This window comes from Cupressus sempervirens, chromosome 11, assembly GCF_028749045.1.
Source record: "Cupressus sempervirens isolate cs-2001-9-10 chromosome 11, ASM2874904v1, whole genome shotgun sequence".
Lineage (NCBI taxonomy): Eukaryota > Viridiplantae > Streptophyta > Pinopsida > Cupressales > Cupressaceae > Cupressus > Cupressus sempervirens.
This window is the reverse complement of record NC_143128.1, coordinates 173,835,114-173,858,015: the sequence shown is the minus strand read 5'-3', so window position 1 is coordinate 173,858,015 and position 22,902 is coordinate 173,835,114.

Sequence of the window (22,902 nt, the reverse complement as noted above, 5' to 3'; positions counted from 1 at the left end):
AATCTATAATTTCTTTAATCTTTTTCAAAGATTTTGATTTGAGTGTGAATTTTATTAATCAATGTTTCTATTATCAAATAATGAATTAAAAACCAAATATATTTTAGAATTAGTAGTGGATCAATGATTTGTTTCAAAACATAAATAAACCACATCAATATATAGATATATTTGCTGCAAAAATAAAAATTGTATTTTCTTGAAACTAATTTAAAAAATCAATATGTAATATTAAGTTTTGAAGTCCCCAATTTTTTCATCTTCTAAATAGACAAAGTACATAAACTATACTAAAAAGAAAGAAAGTATGTTTAAGGGGAAAAAATAGTTCTTAACAATTCATAATAGAAATATGTTATTTGAAATTAGTTAACATCAAATATTTACATAAAATAAAAAATTATAAAATATTAAATTTATAATAAAAAAATTTCATCAAAAATATATGAAGAAGGAATATATAGGAAGAATAGTTTCTTTGGAATCGATAGGGCAAAGCGATAATAGGTAAGGACAGTTTCAAAAACCTAATCCATCAGCATGAAAAATGAAATGTGGCAATTATTGAGAGCCAAAACAATAGAGGTGAGGAAGGATGGAAGATAGTGTAGAATAGGAAAAAATAGAATCAAAGAAGGCTACAACAGGGCAAAGATGGCATAGCATCATGAATGCAAATCCAAAAAGAGTTTTTTAGCAAAACAAAGTATGCTACCTTAGCAATTCAAAACCCTAGCCCGAGGAAGAAATTCTAAATTACGCATGTAGATTAGCCTAAATAAATCTTGGAGGCCAATAAAATACCTCTAGGCCCTATGCTGATAAGATTTTGGAAGCCATCTAAAGCACATAACTTACAAATGAGTAGCGAAAAAAACATCTCACAGAAGGAAAAATTCCCCTTAGCAAAGGAGGCTTATATTCCATTGGAAAGGAAGAAATTTCAAGTAGTAATTAATGAAAGAGAGGCAAGAAACCCAAATATAAGGTCAACAAATAGGAACAAAAGAAATGATGAAATTATCATCAAAAAATCACATAGTGAAGAAAGATGGATGGAATGCATAGCAAAGGGCATTTATATGTACTGGAATGGACCATCAAAATATAGAAACAAGCTGGTACATATAATATCCAAGAAATTGGGCGACAAGGTAAATAACATAATGTCCTTTGAAGACAAACATTGGTTCATTCTGTGTCAAAATTCAAAAATTAAAGATGAAATCTTAATTTTTGATTACTACTTCTATAAGGGACATCACATTAATTTTATAGCATGGAAACCTAATTTCAACAAAAATTACATTAAAAATATAAAAAATAGTCAAATGGATGGAATACTCAAATATACCATCGAAACTAATGGAAGACAACATCATTAAGAGAATAGGCAAATCTTTTGGGTCCTTCATAGGATTCGAAGATAGAAAAATTAAAACCAATAATAGTAGGAAAATCATAACCAACAGATCCATTTATAATTTATCATTCAGAGAATATTCAAGAGAAATAGGTAAGTTTAAAGATTCAAACTTAACTAAAATTCATATCAAGAACAACCTTAAAGACAACATAAAAAGAAAGCAAAGCATAGGCATCTGAAAAGAAAGGAATATAAAAGAAATGGCAATAGAAAAGGATAATAGAGGAAGTCAAAGAGTAGCCAAAAAGGTTAAAATCCCAAATAAAGGAAATCTAGAGAAAAAAGAACACTTACAAGAGAATCAAGAAATAGAAGAAATGTAAGAAAAAGAATTAATGACAGATATAAACTACCAGAACTCACTAGATAAATTTAAAAGATGCAAGGACCATCAAATGGAAAGAGAGGCAATAGAAGAAATGAAACTAACTATTAAAAAAGTAAACATGCTATTTCATGATATCCTTCTATTACAAAATGATCTGACAAATCAAAGCATATTGGTAGAAGCCATTCATAAAGAACACAAAGGTAAAAGGATACAAATATCAGAAATAGTGGAAACATAAAAAATAAGAAGTAGCTAGACTCAAGTTAGAGGAAAAGAACTATCAAAAGTCATAGTTGAAAAACTAGAAGTTGATTAGTTGGAATATAGGAACAATAAAGGAGAAGAACCTACAAAAGAAAGTACTCAAGGAAAAACCAATCAATTAAGGACCTCAGAACAAGGAGTAATCATCCCTTTGACAGATTCATCCCAATGGAGCAACATCACAATTAGATAGAAAGCAAAAAAGAAAAGTTACAAATTTTGGCAAACACTTAGCAATGGCAAGGATATATTTTCCCCAATTAGAGAAGTAAATGAATCAGTATCAGGAATAAGGATAAAAACTCTAGAGTAAATCATATGGAATAACTTAGGGGACAACCTTAGCAAAGACACACGAAGTAATGAGCTAAAATTAATAGGGAAAGACCAAATCTCATAATCTAAAGATTATCAAATTAATAAGATGATTATCAAAGAAATACTTACTGAAGACTTCTAGGAAGAAGAAGACTCAGGGATAGCAAAAAGAGTGCAAAAGGATTATAATTTGGAAAAGATGGGCATCTCAGTAAATCAAGAAGAAATGAACACACAAAATTGTAAGAAAACAAAGCAAAAATGAGGAAGGAAATCACTAAAAGAGCTTAGCAAAGAAACGGGATAGGTAAAGGATCAAACTAAAATTCATGGTATTTTACAAGGTGGGAAGGGTAAGAGCCTTCCCAAGGATCAGCGAGAATCACCACCTAGAATTCTAGGGACCTAAATGCCCCTAGCAAGAAATGCTTATTAAAGTGTAACCTAACCTTACTTGATTAATAAATTACACTAATTCAAGAGCCAAATTAAATAAGGAAGAAGGAACAAAGTTATATCAGAAACTAGGAGTGGAAATCAAATTTTAAACAGTCACAAGGAGTCTCAAGTGGACTAGGAATTATATGGAATTCTCAGCAAGTTAATATAGAAGAAATAATTTCCCACACTAAATGGATGGGAATAACAGCCATTAGTACAAAATCAAAATATAGTTGATTGTAATAAATTTTTATGGGCCCACTCAATCATCAGAGAAATGAGCTATCTAGAAGGAAATTAGTACATTTATCAATACAAAACCAAATGAGGCCATTATCATAGGAGAAGACTTCAATGTGTTGGAAATGAGAATGGAGTAACTGAGAGGGGGAGGGGGTGAATTAGTTACCACAAAAACATTTCACAATCCCTTAGATGTCTAAAATATTGATCTTAGTTATAGATTACTGAAACTTGATAATGCAACAAATACTAACAATTTTTAAGAACTGATAACCAAAACAATTCAGCAATCATGAACACTAGAGACACCAGATTTAACGTGGAAACCCAATATGGGAAAAACCACCAATGTAACTAGTTACTATTTTTCACTCTTCTAAAGTGAGCCCTGTTAGGAGCCAACCCTGTTAAAGGTTACAAAACACACTGTTAGGTGTGACCCTGTTAGAGGATTTAATCACCCTGTTAGGAGTGGCCTTGCTAGAGGTCTTTAGAACAATTCAACTAAACTGTCACCTTGTTAGAGGATTTATAGAATGGTTGTTAAACCAAATCTATTAAGAGATTTTGAGTTCACTTTTACAATGGTTAGAAAGCAACAATGAAATGACCTAATATAGTGTGCAACTTATCTTTGTTGATTGCATATCTCTGTTATGCTTAACTGGATCCTTACTGATCAAATACAACTTTGCAGCTCCTTTAACACATCTGATCCTCCATTAGACTTTTCTCAATATTTTCCTCTTCATACTATAACTCGCATTCATAACCTTTTTTTTATAATCACACATCTCTTCTTTTGATTTGCAACTTGAGTGACCATATATACCTTCCAGATTATCTTAGTCGGCTCAAATCATTGACCAATAATCAAACAATATACAATAGTCGGCTAGAAATAATTAAAATTACAAACTAACAAATCCCTTTACTGGCTGACCCTGCTCAGTTAATACTGTTTAGAAAATAAATCCTGTGTTAACTGACTGAGCTCGGTTAATACAGTGAACTCCGTGACAACCCTTCAATCGCCGGGAGAACTCGGTAAGTACTAAGTTTCCATAGATGGCCGAGTGAGCTCGGTGGAAATTTTCTTGGTAATCACTAAAACCTTCATTTACCTTCTTGACTTGGTAAACACTAAATCCTTTGTTTACCTTCTTGACTCGGTAAATACTAAATCCTTTGTTTACCTTTCCAGCCCGGTAAACTCTAACTTTTCTTCACTTACCTTCCCAGCTCGGTAAATACTAACTTTTCTTTGCTTACCTTCCCAGCTCGATAAATACTCTGTCACAGTTTCCTTCGATCACCAAGTGAGCTTGGTAAGTACTGAACTTCCTTCGTTAACCAAGTTAGCTTGGTAGAAGCTATCTTTATAGTGTAATATACAACAACGCTCAGTAGACTCTGTAAACTACTATGCTTACCTTTTGAGTTCGGTAGACTCTGTCTGATGACTGATATGAAATTTGTGTAACATCAAAGACAACACTCAATTTAACCCATTCTATCCAACAATCTCCCTCTTTATCATTGATGGCAACACAACATGTCATAGCAGAATGAAATTTGAAAACAAGTCTTTCTCTTATAGTGCAGCACAATATGTCAACATACTACTTCTTCCTCTTAGATAGAAACTTCTCCCTCTTTTAGTAATCTCCCTCTGTGAAGGAATTGTATAACAGAAAGATATGACAGTTTTATTCTCCCTCTACAAATGCTTACAAATTTCAGAATAGATTTTATAGTTTTACTCTCCCTCTTTGACAACACATGCCAAAGACAATACAACACAATACAAGCTCTTCTTTGTATGCCAAAAGTACTCTCAACTAGATTACAATGTACCTTATGTACAGAGTCATATGTAATGACTTCAATACTCTGCTGCATCAACTTGATAGATTTTCAACTTGTCATAGGTTGATGCATCACTTAAAACTTTATTTTAGTGAACCTCAGATAGGGGAGTGACCCCTAACTTACCTCTGAGATACAAGAATTTATCCTTAGGTAGTGGCTTTGTGAATATGTTAGCAATTTGTTCCTTTGTATGCACATATTCCAGTTTGATCTCCTTGTCTTGCACCAATTCTCTGACAAAATGATATTTTATTGCTATGTGCTTGGTTTTGGAATGCATCACTAGATTCTTAGATATATTGATTGCACTAGTATTGTCACAGAACATAACAACTGGTTCTTTGATTTCCATCTTCATTCCTTGTAATAATTGTTTAAACCAAACAATGTTGGAACAGTTTACTGCTGCAGCAACATACTTTTCCTCTGCTGTAGATTGAGATGTACAATTCTGCTTTTTTCTTGTCCAAGAAACCAATCTCTTTCCAAGAAAGAATGCTCCTCCACTTGTGCTTTTTCTGTCATCAAGATTCCCTGCCCAATCAGCATCAGTAAAAACTTTTAGATCCAAATTACCTCCAAATTTGTACCATAGTCCATAACCTTCAGTTCCTTTCAAATATCTCATTATTCTTTTAATTTCCATTAGGTGAGTTTCTCTTGGTTTTGTTAAAAATCTTGCAACAATACCAACTGCAAGAGCAATATCTAGCCTAGTATGAACTAGATACTGCAACTTTCCAATCATAGATCTATACAATGTTTGGTCTACTTCTTTGGATTCATCATCTTTGGTAAGTTTCAATCCAGTACACATAGGAGTTCCAACATGTTTGCAGTCCTCCATACCAAAATTTTTCAATATCTCATTGATGTATTTTGATTGAGTAATGAAGATGCCATTCTTATTTTGTTGAATTTGAAGACCAACAAAGAATTTTATTTCACCAAACATAGACATTTCAAATTCTTTGTTGATTTTTTCTAAAAATTCTTTGCAAAGATCATCATTCCCTGTGAAAATAGTATCATCTACAAATATTTCTGCCAAAACAATCTTATTATCTGGTCCTTCCTTTATATACAATCTACTATTATCATTAGTTCTTTGAAAACTAATCTGAATAAGATAGTTATGTAATCTTTCATACCATGCTCTAGGGGCTTGTTTCAGACCATACAGTGCCTTGTGTAATTTGCAAACCATGTTCCTTTTATCTGGATCAAAAAAACCTTCAGGTTGTTCAATGTAAACCTCTTCATCCAGTATTCCATTGAGGAATGCTGACTTGGCATCCATCTAATAAACTTTGAATCCTTTGCGAGTAGCATATGCAAGTAAGGTTCAGACTCCTTCCAATCTTGCAATAGGAGCAAAATTTTCCCCATAATCTATGCCTTCTTCTTGAGAGTATCCTTTACATACGAATCTAGCTTTGTTTCTAGATACCTTACCATCTTCAGTCAACTTGTTTCTAAATACCCACTTGGTTCCTATTATATTCTTATCTTTAGGCCTGGGTACAAGAGTCCATGTCTTTTTCTTCTCTATATGTTCTATTTCCTCATTCATTGCCTCAATCCAACTATCATTTGCCAATGCATCTTTAATACTTCTAGGTTCAAAATCAGCAAGTAAACAAGTATTTTTCAACTTACTTCTTATCAGGGTTCCTTCGTATTTGTCTTCAATGATCTAATCTAGTGTATGATGTCTTCTGACATATTTAGCTAATATAGGTTCTTTACCTCTTGAATGAGTTTCATTGATATCTTCTTGTGCTTCAATTTCATATTCAGGCAGTTCTGGCTTGGTTGCTTCAGACTCGGTAGACACTTGCTCGGTAGTGTCTGAATGTTGCCGTGGCTCGGTTTGAACTATTTGCAACTCGGTTACAGAAGACTCAAGAGTTGAGGATTCTTGAGTGAATGGTATACTTGGTGTAGTATCAGGTTCAATGTAAACAAATCTCTTGTAGTCTTCAGGTATCTTTTTGCTTTCTTCTTCTAATTTGTCTGCAAACTCATCAACTTTCACATGTGCACTTTCTATGACTTTGTGAGTGAATAGATTTAAACATCTATATGCTTTGCTTTCGCAAGAATAACCCAAAAATATTCCTTCATCACCTTTTTCATCAAATTTTCCTTTTCTAGATTCTTTCAAAATATAACATTTGCTTCCAAATACTTTTAGATAACTTACATTGGGTTTGTAGCCATAGCATAATTCATAGGGAGTCTTGAATGAGTCCTTCTTCAACTGTACTCAATTTAAGGTATGAACTACAGTGCTAATGGCTTCCTTCCAGTATTTGATAGCAAATTTTTTTCTATCATCAGGGTTCTTGCACAATCCATAATGGATCTATTTCTTCTTTCATCTATTCCATTTTCTTCTGGAGTTCCTGGTGCTAAAACCTATCTTTTAATACCTCTTTCAATGCGGAAGTTATTGAATTCATGTGAAATGAATTCACCACCTCTGTCTGAACTTAAACATTTTAGGCTTTTCCTTGTTTCTTTTTCAACTCTTGCCAAATACCATTTGAATTTCTCAAATGCTTCTAATTTATTCCTTAGATACATGACAGTCATCATTCTTGAATAGTCATCAACAAAAAGAATGAAAACATTTTCTCCACTATAGCTTTCTATTCCAATGGGTCCACATAAATCAGTATGCACAATTTCTAATATATCTTCAGACTGATAGTTTTTACCTTTAAAACTAGTTTTTCCCATTTTACCAATCTAACAATTCTTCCATAGACCAACCTCAAGTTTCTTAATGTTAGGAATGCCTCTTACTTTCTTGAATTTGCTTATTTTTACCAAATTATCAAAATTGACATGACACAACCTTTTATGCCATAACAAACTCTCTTCAATTTGAGCAATAAAACATGAGCATTCACCAAGTTCTAGATAGAACAAGTTACCTTTAGTTTGGGTGCCAGATCCTATCAGTTTTCCTTTCTCATTCAACAGTCTCGCCTTTCCATGCATGAATTCTACTTTGAATCCAGTATTTAGTAACTATGCAACACTTAGAAAATTATGTTTGAGACCTTCAACCTAGTAGGCATTATTACATATAAGTTCTTTGGATAGATAGATTCTTTCTCTTCCTTTTATGAAATGAGGTTCATTATTACCAAACCTCACACTGCCACCACCATAGTCTTCAAATTGATCAAACTTAGTTTTATCACCAGTCATATGATGTGAGCAACCGTTGTCTATAATCCATGTATCATTCTTACTTACATGAGAGATAAGAGACATTTTATCTTTGTCACTATCAGAGTCATCTTTAATAGCAATATAAACAATTTCATCCTCACTATTATTAGAATCCTTAGAATTTTCAGCCATGAAACATGATTTCTTAGCTTTGTTCTTGGATGATTTAAAGTCTTTCTTACCATTCCATTTGTGATCTATCTTCTCATCATTGTTTTGCTTGTTTGGGCACCTTGCTGCAATATGACCAATTTCATCACAAGAAAAATAGATTAGAGGAACTTTACCTTTGTATTTTCCTCTGCCTCTAGAATATTTCTTGGCTAGTAGAGTTTCAATCAGTTCGAGATCACTATCTGAACTTTGGCTTGATTCATTTTCACTTTCTGACTGTGATTCTATCTTCTTTTTTCTTTTCTCTTTGAGTGAGAGCTTGGCTTGAAATGCTGATTCAATGTTTTTGGAGGCTAGTACATAGTTGTCAAAGTTATCTAGTTCAAATGCATTAGTATTTTGACTATGGCCTCAAGATTTATCTTATGATTTTCTTCACACCTTCTTTCCTATATTGCAGAGACTCTGATTGCATAAATGGGAAGCAGGGTTCTGAGAACTTTTCTTACAACTATTTCTCCTTTGATGTCACCTCCAGCTGCCCTGATTGCACTTACACATGCTTTAACTCTTTCAACATACTTTACAATATTTTCATCCTCTCTCATCCTCATTTGATCAAATTGTCTTCTTAGACTTTCTGCTTTTTCTCTTCTCACATTATCACCCCCTCCATAGATCTCCTTTAGCTTGTTCCACATGTCGAAGGAAGTTTTGCATTCCTTAATGTCATCAAATTCTTCATAGCTGAGAGCAGATGCTATTTCTATCATCATATTGTTCTGAGTCTTCTTTTCAGCAATATCATTAACTGACAATGTGCCAGAAGGTTCTTCATATTTTTCTTCAAGGTATTTCAGTCCAGTATCACCAACAGTAGCCAGATGAAGTTTCATCAATTCTTGCCATGTTGAGAAGTTATCTCTATTAAGTTTTCAAATTTCTCTTTTGTAAGACATCTTGATCTTTGCCTTAGAACTTTGAAATCCTTTTCTGCAAGCACCAAAAAGCTCTGATACCTATTGTTGGAAATGAGAATGGAGTAACTAAGAGGGGGAGGGGGTGAATCAGTTACCACAAAAACATTTCACAATCCCTTAGATGTCTAAAATCTTGATCTTAGTTATAGATTACTGAAACTTGATAATGCAGCAAATACTAATAATTTTTAAGAACTGATAACCAAAACAATTCAGCAATCATGAACACTAGACACACCAAATTTAACGTGGAAACCCAAAATGGGAAAAACCACCAATGTAACTAGTTATTGTTTTTCACTCTTTTGAAGTGAGCCCTATTAGGAGCCAACCCTGTTAAAGGTTACAAAACACACTGTTAGGTATCACCCTGCTAGAGGATTTAATCACCCAATTAGGAGTGGCCTTGCTAGAGGTCTTTAGAACAATTCAACTGAACTGTCACCTTGTTAGAGGATTTATAGAATGGCTGTTAAACCAACTCTATTAAGAGATTTTGAGTTCACTGTTACAATGGTTAGAAAACAACAATGAAATGACCTGATATAGTGTACAACTTATCTTTGCTGATTGCAGATCTCTGTTATGCTTGACTGGATCCTTACTGATCAAATACAACTTTGTAGCTCCTTTAACACATCTGATCCTCCATTAGACTTTTCTCAACATTCGCCTCTTCATACTATAACTCGCATTCATAACATTTTTTTTTTATAATCACACATCTCTTCTTTTGATTTGCAACTTGAGTGACCATATATACCTTCCAGATTATCTTAGTCGACTCAAATCACTGAACAATAATCAAACAATATACCATAGTTGGCTAGAAATAATTAAAATTACAAACTAACAAATCCCTTTACTGGCCGACCTTGCTCAGTTAATACTGTTCAGAAAATAATTCTTGTGTTAACTGACTAAGCTCGGTTAATACAGCAAACTCCGTGACAACCCTTCAATCGCTAGGAGAACTCGGTAAGTACTGAGTTTCCATAGATGACCGAGTGAGCTCGGTGGAAATTGTCTTGCTAATCACTGAAACCTTCATTTACCTTCTTGACTCGTTAAACACTAAATCCTTTGTTTACCTTCCTAACTCGGTAAATACTAAATCCTTCGTTTACCTTTCCAGCCTGGTAAACACTAAATTTTCTTTGCTTACCTTCCCAGCTCGGTAAACACTAACTTTTCTTCGCTTACCTTCCCAACTCGGTAAGTACTAAACTTCCTTCGTTAACCAAGTTAGCTCGGTAGAAGCTATCTTTATAGTGTAATATACAACAACGCTTGGTAGACTCTGTAAACTACTATGCTTACCTTTTGAGCTTGGTCGACTCTATTTGATGACTGATATGATATTTGTGTAACATCAAAGACAACACTCAATTTAACCAATTGTATCCAACACAATGTTGTTTTAAAAAAGGAGGAAAATTATGGAGTAAACAACACAGTTACCAGAGCCATGGAAGACTTTAGAAATTGGATGTAGAAGGACTCCCTCATTGATATAACTGCTAAAAATGGTTTATATACATGGAACAATAAAAGGAAATTCCTTTGTTATATTGGAGAGTGTTTGGATATATTTCTTCTAAAAGTCAAGTCTAGCATAGTGCATAAAATTGTCAATGCTGAAATACTACCAATGATAGGTTTAGATCACATCCTAGTAAAATTTGAAATCAAAGAGCAAGTTAAACCTAGCAGAAACCCCTTCAAATGTGAAAAGATGTGGTTTATGGACAAAGCTTTCATGGATCATATAAAAGGATGGTGGCAAGAAGAATAGTTTCAGGGTTCAAAAATGTTTTGCTTAGTGTCAAATTTAAAAAGAATTAAAGAGAAATTCTTAAAATGGAATAAAATGCAATTTAAAAACATCTTCAAAGAAAATCTAGACATAGAAGAAAAAAAAGTAAATTAAACAAACAAATAATATCTAAGGGGCTAAATAATGAATCATATCAACTAGAGAAAGAGTACCTTTTAAAACAAGAAGAAATATTAGCAAAAAAAGAAATATTATAGAAGCAAAAATCTAGAGAAAAGTGGCTATTAGAAGGAGATAATAACACAAAATTCTTTTAAAATAAACCAATTTACAATAAAAATCGTAATAACAAGGTGAGCAAACTCAAAATCTAGAAGAAATAGTAGAAATCTTTATCGACTACTTTAAAGATACACTTAATAATTATGACTCTTCTAATAAAAAAGATCAAGAGGAAATGTTAAAGTCTATTCCCAAGTTGATCATAGATGAAGATAATAAATTCCTCAATAAACCCTTTACTCTTCAGGAAGTCAAAACTATGATCTTCAGTATCAATCCAGATGAATCCCCAGGTCCAGATGGTTTTCAAGAATTCTTCTTCTAACAATGTTCAGGTATACTAGGAGAAGATCTATGGAAATCTCTAGAAGCATCTAGGAATGGAGGATCCCTCTTAACAGAAATCAATCATACTTTTCTCACCCTTATTCCCAAAAAAAATGTATGTGAAGAACCAAGGGTCTTTAGACCACTCACTCTTTGTAACTCTATTTATAAAGTATTCTTAAAAGTTTTAGCTAATCATCTCATAAACTTCCTACCTAAACTTATTTTAGAAGAATGGATTGGGTTTGTCCCTGGTATATCCATCTTAGATGGAATTTCTATCATACAAGAAACCATCCACTATGGAATTAAAAACAATGAAGCATGTATGCTATGAAAATTGTACATTCAAAAAGCTTATAATAATGTAGATTGGAGATTCCTTTGTAAAACTCTTGAAGCTTTTGGCTTCTCTAAACAGTGGATAAACATCACCCACCAATGTATATCTACCTATAAAATATCCTTTCTTATTAACAACACTCTAGAAGGATTCTTTAACACCTAAAGGGGGATCTGACAATGAGACCTAATATTCTCATTTCTATTTATCATCATCGCAGAATCTCTTGGGAGAGAATTCAAATTTGTGCAAGTAGAAAAAAAATTTAAAAGAGTTTAAGTAACAAATGATGTAGAAAATATGACCCATCAACAGTTTGCTGACAACACAATTCTAGTTGGAATTAGGACTCTAAATGAGGTAGAACACATCTAGCATATTTTAGAGACATACACTAAAGCCTCAGGTCAAAGAATCAATGTTGAAAAATCAGAAATCTTCTTCCTAAATACACCTAAGGAAATAGAAGATCAGATATGCAAAAAATTAGGATTCAAAAAGAGATCTTTACCCTTTAAATATCTAGGAATATTCCTAGATAGAGGTGGAAAATCCAACCGAAGATGGAAGCATATACTAGGGAGAATAGATAACCAAAAAAAATCCTAGAAAGGTAGATAGCTGACCAAAGCTGGGAGAATGACTAAAATTAAAGCATTATTATCAGCAATTCTCACCTATCAGCTCTCCTATATACAACTACCTAAAAACATAAACCTAAAATTGAAAAGAAAATATGAGACTTCTTTTGGAACGGATTAGAAGATAAAAAGAAGGTAGCTCTTATCAGCTGGGGTAATATTTGCAAACCCAAAGAAATTGGGGGTTTAGGAATCAAAAATCTTGAATGGAAAAATGAAGCATTAGGAGCTAAACAAGTATGGAGACTATACCAAGAACAAGATAGGAAATGGGCTAGAATAATCTTTAACAAATATCTTAACCTATTAGATAACACTTCTTTATTTAGAACTAGAGAACCCCCTAAAGGTTCTATAGGATGGAACTTCATTATGAACTATTGACATATAATATCCAAATACCTCACTTGGGATATAGGGAAAGGAGATAAAGCTTTGTTCTAGGAGCACTCATGGAATGGACATCCACCCTTAATTTCATTAGACATTAACCCAAAAGCTATTAGCTACCTCAAGATTATATGTGGGTCAAAACTAAAAGACTATATACAAGAACATTACTCTAAATTAAGAAAAACATGGAAATGGAGAGCTCTCTCTAATAGTGGACTGAACTAGGGGATCAAGAGAGAGTTGAAATCATCCTTAAAAATTTCCCAATTTCAAGAAAAAATAGGGAAGAAAAACTAATATGGGCAGCCTCTAAGGATGGAACTTATAAAGTCAAAGAAGGGTATAGATTGATCACAAATTCCCAAAGATGGTAGGCTAGTACCCTCCCAATAAACCTATGTTGGGATCTAGTAGGGCTCCCCAAAGCAAGTATATTTCTTTAGGCAGCCATACAAATGAGAATACTAACAACAGATAGAATTAGAAAAATGGGTCTTGAGGAACCACCAAGATGTATACTATGCAAAGAAAGTGAAGAAAATATAGAACACCTCTTATATCTCTGTAGATACACTCAAAAGTGTTAGAAGTGGCTCCAATACAAACTTAATTGGATTGCTCCTCTTGCAAGTTAATGGCTAGATCACCTAATGTGCTATCCTAAAGACTCTTCTAATAAAGTATATGGGAAACTTTGGAACATAGCCCAAAAAATCTTATCCTAGGAGATATAGAAAGAAAGAAACATGTATACTTTTCCAAATACAAATCTTAAATTGCATGCTATTCTCACAAAAATGGAAATAGCTATTAAAAAAGTTATGAATAGCTACCTCAAGAAGAGACCAAGAGAAGAAGGATCATTTACAGATTGGGATGCAAAGATCAAAAAATTATGGCCTCTCATAATTAATCCTTCCTTCTATTATAAAAAGAAAAACAATCTAGCCAGGAAAGTTTGCAAATAGGAACCACCACCATCAAGATGGAAGGAACTAAATTTTGATGGGGCTTCTAGAGGAAATCCAAGTAAGGAAAGTATAGGATGTATTGTAAGGGATGACTCATGGAATGGGTTAGCAAAGAAATATAAACCACTAGAAATAATGACCAATAATGTAACAGAACTAGAAGCGATAGAAGAAGGCATAAAAAGTTGTAATAGTCTTAGCATTAAAAAGATTATTATTGAAGGGGATTCTCAAACCATATTAAATTCTCTTAGGAAAGGGGGAACACGTAACTAGATCTTAAATTCTAGATTAGAAACAAGCCTCAAATTATTAGAGAAATTTGAAGATGTTAGACTCTCCCATACCTACATAGATGGTAACATGGAAGCTAACAACTTAGCTAATAAGGGTAGTGATGGAGAAAGCCTATTAATATTTAACCAAAGTTTTATAGGATAATCATGAATTTATGTTGATTTATTTCCCTGCCATCTTCATATATATCTAGTTTTAATTATTATTAAATTAGGCTAGTACTAGATCATGATGCATATCTATCACTCATGTATGAAAATTTTCTTAATTATGATTTCAAGTGACATTTTTGAACTTTTAGGGTGTCCTTGCCATCATTTCAGGTTCTAAATTTTCCCTCCTAAAATCTATAACTAGAAGATTAGGCTTGGAAGTGTTAATTCTCACTGCAGCCATTTAATTTGTGATTTCATTCCTCCATGGATACAAATATCTGCCTGTAACATGCTTTTGAAAGTCACACGATGGCCTTCTATAGTCCTATTAAGCAAGAAAGATAGAATAGGATCTTTTAGTTGATAGATGACATGAGTCAAATTGTATTAAGTAGAGTGCTAGGTGAAGGGGTATTCAACTATGAGTATTCATGGAGGACGAATAGTGATATTATAGGGTTATGGGTAGGCTACCTTGCTAGGGCAAGGGCTAAGAAATGGGACATTGTTAGGCTGAGTTACAACCTTTTCAACCCCTCTTGGTTGCCAGGGCTTGAGATAGTGGTAGAAAATATTGATCATAGGCTATGTATCCCCCTTCCTAAAGCATGTATGGAATATGAACTAGATAATCCAAAGCTAGCAAGAAGCACGCTCATGTATGGTAGTCAAAGACAATGTTCAATTCTTCAGAGAGTGGTTGAGGATGGAAGCAAGCATTCACTTCCTACTAAGATGGAGAGGAATAATTGAGGACCCTGGTAGAAATTAGCTCCTGAATTATTTGTAGGCCTTTAATGCATACATCCACCCAAATGTAGAGCTCATTGATTTCAGAAATGTGGAATTCTACCTCCAAAATTATAATAAATCAAGTAGAGGCAAGATGACCTACGAGTTTCCTCCAAGTTCAAAGGCCATAACCCTGCATGAGACATCAAGGATCATAATGCTATTTAAGAAAAAAAATTGACATCTATAGTTGTAATTCTCGGTCATTTTGGTAATATTATATCGACCCAATTAAATATAAGATATAGTACCTACATATGGGTTTCATTTTTATACTTCTAGCCAACTAATATCTGGTTTTAATTTCTTACTATATAAATATGTAGTAAGGCTGCACTTTATAAGCAATCATCTCATCTGCCTGGCACTATCCTATATATAGTTTTGACATGTAAATATCATTTTTAGAATAGATAAAGATAGTTTTTATGTCATCTCTCTCAAATTCATGAGTTGGTTTAAGGCCTCTGTGATTTTCATATGCGGATCTCTTTCAGTCTTTTAATTTGGTTTTCTCTTTGTGTATATGCATGCCACTATACAAGATCAACTTTTGCCTCGTATTGATTTTGACACTTTCACTTCTTAAATCTGTAACAAATTATAAAGAGGGGTGTACACTTATATCATTGGATTAATCATTTTATCCCCTTTTTCTAACAATCTAGTAATAATTTACTCTTTAAATATCAAGATATTATAATCATTAGTTATTTGATGGATTTTCCTCCCTTTGGATTTTTTTTATCACTATCACATTATAGTAATTTTATAACTTGATTTAACTAGCATTTAATGTCATTTGTTGTATATTATGCAATTTCTTATAGAAGTCGTGACTTTCTTTATGCAACATCCAAAGCCTAGATGGTTAAAAGATCAATTTAACACATATTATGATGTAATCCTCTTGATATAATGCTAGACTTTATAAACTGGGGTATGCCCCTTTTGTTGATGTATAATATAAGACTTTGGACCTAGGCTAGACTGGAGGTTTTCTTACTCTGTTCTTTCCTAGTGCCCATCAAAATAGAGAGACTATAGTATTCTTTTAATTTTATAAATATAATACAACAGAGGGCTATGGTTGTTTACTAATTTAAAAAAATGGTTTCTTTGGAAAATTTATAGTATCTTTTTTATTTTTTATTTTTAAAAAAATTATAAAGCATGATATATCTATGCTCTAGGTATGATTGAAAGAAGAAATGTTTAACAAAGTTATTATCTTAACATTCTATTATGGTTGAATTAGAAATAATTTTAAAATAGCAAAGGTGAATGTTAAACAAATAAATAATTTAAAAAGAAAAAAGAAAAAAGAAAAAATAACTAAAATAATAAGTAATATTAAAAGTTTTGATGTTTTTTTTTAACTTCTAATTTAAAAAATCTTTATGAAAAAATAGAAGTTTCATTTAAAAAAAGGAATTATAAAATTTGAATTTTAGTAGCTAATTTTGAAAGGAACACTTTCAAAATATTTAAAAGATAAAATATTTAAATCCTCACCCTAACCCCAAACTTTAAACCCTAGTCCCAAATGTTAAACTTTAAATCCTAAATCTCTAGAGAAAAACTATAGTCCTAAATAGTAAAGCCTAATCTTGAATGCTACACCACAAATTCTAAAACCTCGTGGACACATAAATATGAAATGTACATCTTATATGATAAACATTAAATCCTACTTATAAGCATAGACCTAAATAGAAATAGAAAATGATGAAAGCAATATAAATAATAAAACCTAATCCTTATAACAAAATATAAAACCTAATTTTTAAATGATAGAACCCTAATCCTAAATGTGTATCTTAAACAATACTATATGCATTATAATGTTATTTTTTATAGACCACATATATCTTAAACTATTAGTCAACCCTAATACTAATATTAACATCATCTAATTACTATAAAAAATGAAAGTGCATATCTCTCAACTTATTTTGTACAAAATTTTAGATATGCTAGTATATTTTCAATATTAATATGTTTGATTAAATTATACATAGGTTGTAAATATTTATTAAGTTGAAAATAAATAAAATTTAATTTCAAAAAGATATCAAAATTTAACTAATTTAATATATATATATATATATATATATATATATATATATATATAATTTATTTTATTTTTAAAAATATTATAAACTTTAATTTCTTTAAAAACAATTAACAAATGAATACTTATTGAATAAATTATTTACATTGCTAATGTTCACTTAAAAATTAATATGTCTAGAGACATATACAATAGGAGCAAGAATTCAAAGCACAAGAATATTGCAAGTTACAAACAAAATTTATTTTTAATAGCTAATTTAAAATAGAAAATATCATTTGACATTCACAAAAATATTAAAATCCAAATTAAAAATATGTAAAACCATTTAGCAATCATAGAAATACAATCCTAGTCATTGAAGAATGTGACATGTATTTACACCATCAAAGTTAAATGTTATGTATATAGTTCATTCTTGTCTCCGGTTTTAGACTTTTACTTCTTCTAATTACATGTATTGGGATTTGTGTTTTGCCATTGTTCTACATAACTTTCCTGAAGAAGAGAATAGGAAAAATATATATATTTTTATAAAATATGTGTTTAATGGATATGGCTACTAAATGTGTTAATTAAGAAAGAAAATCACAAGTCCACATAGATGTCTAATCATGATGGACATATTTACAATTCTTAATCATTGTAATAAAACTTGCATTAGCGTTATTAAAAAATCAACATTATATTATAATATTCTCACATCAGCATGGAGAAATGTTTTCCATACATTTGATTGTTATCTAATTTTTTACACTTTTTAGATCATCTAAATAGTTGTTTTGGGACTTATAATTTCTCTTTCATATATAGGCTACAATTAAAAAAATTCCACATAGTGTGTGTCATTTTTAAAACCTATATCCCAATTTTGATCATAGTTCTACTCCAAACACTCCAGCACTATACCTAAATCTCATACTTCCCTTAATTGTGTCCCTTTCTTTAGTGTAACATTTAGCCACTTATTAACCCTAACCATACCACCATAGAGAGATGTTTTTAGTAGAGAGAGATATATTAGAGATAAGGGTAGAGATAACCATATAATGGTGTATCTAGAGAGAGAGGCATATTAGTGGGTATATCTAGAGAGAGAGAGAGAGAAAGAGAGAGAGAGAGAGAGAGAGATTAGGGGGTGTATCTAAAGAGTAGGGAGAGAGAAAGACAAGGGGTGTATCTAGAGATTAGAGAGAGAGAGAGGGATTAGGGGGATTATCTAGAGACTATAGAGAGAAATTATGGGGTGTATTTAGAGAGTAGAGAGGGAGAGATATTAGCAAGTGTATTTTAGAAAGGGGGGGAGAGAGAGAGTATGAGGTGTATTCATAAAGGTGAGAAGACAAGTGAGATTATGGTTATGATTTCAAAGATATCCACTTTATTGTTTGGAAACTTGAAGAAGGTAATAAGAAGACTTCATCTGAGAAGATGTAAAATATCCAAAGGATTGAAATTGGAGAGAAAATGATCTACCAAGTATTTGGGTCAAGTCCCAAGGCTAATTCTAAGCCATAATCCGATCAAGTTATTGGAGCCAAAATAAGCTACAATAATTAAGAAACTGATTGGTTTATTTTTAGGAATAACCTAATTAGGTTTATATGATATAAAACTTGATTAGGTTATTAATGAGTGAATGAAAAGTGCATTTAATTCACATAATCTTTCTAGGTTAGTACTATGATAGAAATAACCTAATTAGGTTATTTATAAACTGATTAAGTTATGTCTATCATGTTGGAAATATAATGTCGACTAGGATACTAAGAGAGGAGGGGTGAATCAAGAACAAATAATTTTTTTAACTTACTTCACCAATTAATCCTTCATATATTATTATGATCTAATTGCATGCATGAAAGAATGAAAGCAGTAAAACATTCATAATAGTTGACACAATATTTGGTGACCCGAAAACCTTCCAAATAGAAAGTAAAATTAGGATGGGGATGATATCAACAAGCTTTACTACTATTGTATAAAGTTAGCCTATTAAAGATTATAATTGATCACTTCTGGTCATTTTCCCTATTAGGAGCAATTAAGGACTACTAGGTCCACCTTGTAAAAGGATTTTACAATATTCAATGAAGTATACACTCTATTAGGAGATTTGGAATAAGAGAGTTAAATCCACCTTGTTAAAGGATCTGACTGATGTACCTATTAGGATGAATTAGGGGTTGATCTTTGATCGGCAACTTTACTTTGTGAATCAAATTCCTTTGAATAATAATGATCACCTTGTTGTGATAAATAAGTCTTTGTTTTTCTTTGTACTTCTTGTAGCCTTCTTTAATTCACACTCATCTACTTCTTAATTATTTTCCATACTTACATATTTGGGTATGATAAGATGCATCACATATATACCATTCCATTTAATTGCTTACTAGAGTTGGCTACAATACCCAATTCATCATAAGTCACTACGTTGGTTTCCTTCTAGAACTCAAGCTCTAAAGATAACTTGGTGATGTTTTGACACTTGATAGACTTTGGCACTCAATTGATGCTGAAGCTCAATCCATACTAATCATTTTGACCAGAAAAAAATTGGTTCACACTAGATGACTCAGTGAAAATTGAAGAACGCAATAGATGTTGAATCACTTGGTTTACATTACATGGTTCAGTCAAAACTATCTTTATTTAGTTCATTAACACTATGAGCTTATTAGATATTGATATACTTGGTTAAACCATAGAGCTCGATCAACTCTAAGATCTTTATCACTTATGCTACAAAGCTTGGTAGACTCTGCTATGTCAAGTAACACTATATTTTGCCTTACCTGATCAATAGACATTGCAGAGATCGAAAAATACTACATTTTGTCTGAAATTCTCAAGAGACATTATGAATCTTGGCATGAACTATAATCTAACTAAGTAGCACCGCAACAACTAAAACACTTGGCTTTCATTGCTAGTAGTATGCTAAAGTCGGTAGAAACTGTAGAGCTTAGTAGCAATGTAACCAAGTGTTAAGTCACTAATAAACAAATGATTTGACCATAAGGTCAACAATCACCCCGTTTGACATTAGTCACAAAAATTCTTATTATATCAAAAAATTGAATACCCAAAATAAAAGTCAAAACTCCCTCTATCAACAATCTAGGTCTTCAACTTAGGTTTGATTGCAAATTGTTGTTGTATCTTGGTAACCTCTTACTCTGTTTTTGATTTTTCAAAATTGGTTTTGTAAACATATTTGTCACTTCATATCTATATAGTGTACATGTGTTTCCTTCCTTATTTCTTTTGAATACATATATCTAGTGTATGATAATAAAACTCCCCCTTTTTGACACAAATGCCAAAAAATATAAAAAATTTATAAGGTTACACCAAAATGTGAAAGGAAATCACTATGTACCTTCAAGAGTATGGACATCATCTTGTTCCAAGTCTTTTGCAAAAATTCTGAACCATGCAAGGTAATATGCACCTTAGCTGATAGCTCCATCATATGATTAGCTATGGAGAAATTGTTATCATGGATCAATGTTTTTGCATGTGCAATATGTTTTTTCATTGCATCCATGTTGGGAAGGATAATGACTTGAAGTTATGTAAGTGTGGCTGTTATCCTAGCTTCTTTCCTTAACAATTCTATCTGTAAATCTATCAAGTATCTGATCTTTACAAAATGTGTAGAATTACAACTAGGATTAAGTGATAATTGGTGTTCACTTGCCCTCATATCCTCATCTATCTTGGATAACTTAACCTTTTATTTCATTAGTAAAGGTAGGTGTATCACTTAACTTGACAAATAGAGTAATAATATTATTTACATAAACTTCAAGTAAAGCAAGAATAGTAGATAATTATACTTGGTCAATAGCTACCTTTTGTGCTACCTTCTCCAAAAAAAAATGTTCAAACTTTCTTTTTGCCCTCTACAGAATTTTTTCCTATCTTTTTACTTCCTCATTGTACTTGTGAACTACTAAACAATAAGTTGATCCAAAATTGGTTTCTTCTCATCACCCTCTATTTTCAAAGCATCAATGAGCATGTTCTTGGCATCTTCAAGAACTTGATTTTTCCTTTTCCTTTCTTCTCTGAAATTTTATTGTTTTTTCTATTTTCTTCCATAGCTCACCAAGGGTATCCATTTGATCGGGAGTTAGAGTGGAAAGATCCCGATTTGGTATCAGAATGTTCTCCTCTAGATCAATCTCCTTAGTACAATATTCTACCTCTTTACCCTTTTCTTTTTAAATAATTGAAGGAACAATTTCCTTTGTTTTGCTCAAAACTTTACTGCTTAGTTGATGCTTAGCCTCAACTATAATTTCACTTGTAATGGTAGAAACAATAGTAGAAATAGTAGAAGCAATAGTAAGTATTGGAGGAATAGAACTAATAGCTAGAATCCTTGAAATACCTTGCCACAACTTGGTTAGGCCTAATGTTGGAGTGATTGGCACTTGCTTCTTGGTAGATGAAGTGATGGAACCTTCACTCATCATGGCACTTGCTAATGGTTCTCCAGTGGTTAGTTGGGCACTTGGTGAACCAATTTTTATCACAAATAATAGCAGCCTTCTCTAAGATGGATGGCACTAAAGCTTTGCTCAGAGAGTGGGGAAGAGAGGCCATTACCTCTACTACTATCTTTTCTACATTTGAGTCTTTAATAATCTATATTTTAGGAAGATCTCTCCTATAGCTTCCTGAACCTCTTCAATTATAACACCACCTCCTTCAATATTTTTTGCTTCCTCGTCATCTATTTCTTCATTATCTTTGTGCACATTTTCTTCTTCATCATTTTTGTCATTAATTTGCACAACTTGATCACTAGGCTTGTGCATCCCATATGTAACACCCCACCATGTGACCCAAAAGAAGTTAACCTAAAGTTTCACTAAGTTTGACAAACATTTTTTTTTTAAATTCAAAATAATAACTTAACAACAATAGTTATAACATAGCAAAAGTAATAACAAACAATCATGCATCAACAACACATAAATAGGTTACAATTTTTAAGGGTCCCATGACATTGAATCACATTTAAGTTTAATTAATAATAAATATAATATATAATAAATCCATATCAAATAATAATATACCAGTATGAATCCATTTAAATAATATAGAATTATATATGATGCCACTTGGTAATAAAAAAAATGCACAATCATCCACTATACAGGTCACAAGGTATGAAAGGCTGAAATAATATACATCATGAAATAAATTACATCATCTCTTAAGATCTTATGAAATCAAATACAATACAATAGTACAACCATCCATCATAGAAATACAAGAACACATATAAAAGAACATCTACACAAACACACCTAGTAGTGGCATCTGATGGTCAAATCTTAATGATACACAAAGCATTCTATGGACTAAAACAAGCTCCTAGATCTTGGTATGAAATATTTCACACATATTTGGTGAAGATTGGTTTTATACACATATTTGGACATAAATTGCAATGATAGACCATCACAATTGCAATGTCTACCCATCACCTAAGTGACAGAACCACAAATTGGCTCTTGTCAAAGGATTGTTAGAATTTTATTGTCACAAATTATGATGGTGAGGGTATCCATCATAATAGTGATGGATGATACTGT